Consider the following 3,461-nt stretch of genomic DNA (forward strand, 5'->3'; position numbering starts at 1 on the left):
GTAATTTATTACCATTTAAATTAAGTCCTCTTTGGCGAATTTAAATCTGACTTTTAATTCACCTTAGCTACTTGCTGGTTGTTGACTTTCAGACAAATCCTTTAACCTCTGTGTCTCAGTTTTCTCATCTGTAAAATGGATTCGTAAGAGTAACTCCCTCAAACAGTGAATGATCTCTGTGGCATACTTAGAATAGGACTTGGAACTAAGTGCTCATTGTTACTGTTTGCATTGTTATTGTCACTAAAGCTGACGTAGTAGCAGTTGACCAGGAACTGCAAAATCAAGTACCTACAGGGGCCAGGTGGGTCACAATCAAATGTGGGAAACCAGTCATTTAAAGGCACAGCAGGTGCTTAGCTCCAGTGTGCCAATGGAAAAGACCAAAGATTGACACATCTCCCTGGTTTTGAAGAGAATAAGAATTTTGTATGTAGCTTTTGACTGTTAAATGTTGATGATGACCTCATGTAAATTTAAAATAGCCCAGAGTTTTGAAAGTCCAAACAAAGCTTTTGAGTATCTGGTTTGTGATTCCACTGTAGTCCCTCAATAACAATCTGTTACTTAATTTTGGAAAGACACTACTTACTGTACAAAAAAGATCATTGTTTCAGTTTTTGCTCTCAATAATGTTGGGAGAATAGGCCCTTCATCCTTCTTAAGAAACCTTACATCTACTTTGCTAGCCTCAGCAATCCCCTCTAGATCAAGTACTCTAAAATTTTTGTTAAGTTTCAGTTCTGCACATCACTGGCCTACATCCCATAATGTCATGGATCCAAAGTACAATTCATTTTTCCTCAGATCTATATCTTTTTAACTTAACTGCAAATGATTCCACCCATCTCCCATCACCTTTACATTTTCAAAGCTGTTCTCCTACCCTCAAATCACCAAAATTTTATCAATATCGCTTTTGGAAATCTTTGCCAGTATCCCACCCAAACTGCCAGCACTGTAGTCCTGGCCCTTTTAACTTTGTGGCTGGACTTGGAAAATAGTTTACTGAGCATCTACGGTGTGCCAGGTACTATTCTGAGGATATTTGTTTTTGTTTGGTCTCTAGGTCATAGCCAACTCTACCCCCATGGATGGTACCCCGCAGACTCCTCTGTCCTGAGGATATAGTGAAGAGCAAACAAACAGGGGACCTGTTTACAATTGAGCCTAAATTCTTGCAACAGAAACCAAAGATAAACTTTAAAAGTAGAGACTTGTGCTTAGAAAACTGTTAGCTATTCAGAAAAGTCAAAAGAATAGTACAGTGACCACTTTTATACCACCTACCTAGATTCAGATTAAAGCATTATTTTTGTCCTGTCCTCCCCTAGACACTAAAGTCCAATGATTCTTCCAGTATTTCTGTACAGTTCAGCCTTCCTCAGTGTTCGCTTTAGGAGCTGACCATCGTTTGAGCACTACCATGCGGCAGGCCTAATTTTGGCAACCGTAAGGTAAGGCTATAGCAGTTTTATAGTTCACACACCCAGCTGAGACATCCCAAAGCCAGGGCTCCATCCACCACGTGATCACACACACCAGGTGAAATAATTGTTTCCTTAAGGTTGCTGCTGCTAAGTCGCTTCAGTCGTGTCCGACTCTGTGCGACCCCATAGACGGCAGCCCACCAGGCTCCCCCATCCCTGGGATTCTCCAGGCAAGAACACTGGAGTGGGTTGCCATTTCCTTCTCCAATGCATGAAAGGGAAAAGTGAAAGTGAAGTCGCTCAGTCGTGCCCGACTCTTAGTGACCCCATGGACTGCAGCCTACCAGGCTCCTCCGTCCATGGGATTTTCCAGGCAAGAGTACTGGAGTGGGTGCCATTGCCTTCTCCTTAAGGTTACCCTCCCACAAAAACCCTGCTGTAGCCAAGCTGGTTATTTAAAAATACTACCCTTTCTCCTCTCTAGACTTCCGCCTCCCTCCTACCCTCCACCTAAATTATCCCTGTTAGCCCATTCAAATTTTTCAAGATTGAATGTACATCTACCTTGCTACTAACACGAAGGTTGCTCTGATAGAGAACCCAACAATGGCTTTTCCTTCTGTACAGCCTGATGCAATTCAGGCACACATAGTAAAGGTCTTATAATTAGCATTTATGTATTATAGAATGAGATCATTTTTATTTTTTGTCTTATCCCACCTAAGTAGATTCTACATTTGTCAGTGACAGAAATTTTGTCTTAAGCATTGCCTTTTTGCCTGCACATTGCTATACACCAGTGTTTCTTAACCTCAGTACTATTGGCATTTTGGGTTAGTTAATTCTTTGTTGTGGGGGCCTGTCCGGTACATTGTAAAGCATTTAGCTGCATCCTGGCCTTATCTGTTAGATTCCAGAAACACAAACTCCCAGCCCTGACTGTGAAAAATATTTTCAGACATTGCCAAATAAGCCCTTGGAGGCAAGATCATCTCTAGCTGACTACACTGCCATAGACATATCACTTAAGAAAATACTCTTCAGTTCACTTCAATTCAGTCACTCAGTTGTGTCCGACTCTTTGTGACCCCATGAACCGCAGCACGCCAGGCCTCCCTGTCCATCATCAACTCCCGGACTCCACCCAAACCTGTGTCCATTGAGTCGGTGATGCCATCCAACCATCTCATCCTCTGTTGTCCCCTTCTTCTGCCCTCAATCTTTCCCAACATCAGGGAACATCCCAACATCTTTTCAAATGAGTCAGCTTTCCGCATCAGGTGGCCAAAGTATTGGAGTTTCAGCTTCAACATCAGTCCTTCCAATGAACACCCAGGACTGATCTCCTTTAGGATGGTCTGGTTAGATCTCCTTGCAGTCCAATGGACTCTAAAAAGAGTCTTCTCCAACACCACAGTTCAAAAGCATCAGTTCTTCGACGCTCAGCTTTCTTTATAATCCAACTCTCACATCCACACATGACCACTGGAAAAACCATAGCCTTGACTAGACGGACCTTTGTTGACAAAGTAATGTCTCTGCTTTTTAATATGCTGTTTAGGTTGGTCATAACTTTACTTCCAAGGAGCAAGTGTCTTTTAATTTCATGGCTACAATCACCATCTGCAGTGATTTTGGAGCCCAGAAAAATAAAGTCTGACACTGTTTCCACTGTTTCCCTATCTATTTGCCATGAAGTGATGGAACCGGATGCTATGATCTTAGTTTTCTGAATGTTGAGCTTTAAGCCAACTTTTTTACTCTCCTCTTTCACTTTCATCAAGAGGCTCTTTAGTTCTTCTTCACTTTCTGCCATAAGGGTGGTGTCATCTGCATATCTGAGGTTATTGATACTTCTCCTGGCAATCTTGATTCCAACTTGTGCTTCCTCCAGCCCAGCATTTCTCATGATGTACTCTGCATATAATTTAAATAAGCAGGGTGACAATATACAGCCTTGATGTACTCCTTTTCCTATTTGGAACCAGTCTGTTGTTCCATGTTCAATTTTAACTGTTGCTTCTTGACCTG

This window comes from Bubalus bubalis, chromosome 2, assembly GCF_019923935.1.
Source record: "Bubalus bubalis isolate 160015118507 breed Murrah chromosome 2, NDDB_SH_1, whole genome shotgun sequence".
NCBI lineage: Eukaryota > Metazoa > Chordata > Mammalia > Artiodactyla > Bovidae > Bubalus > Bubalus bubalis.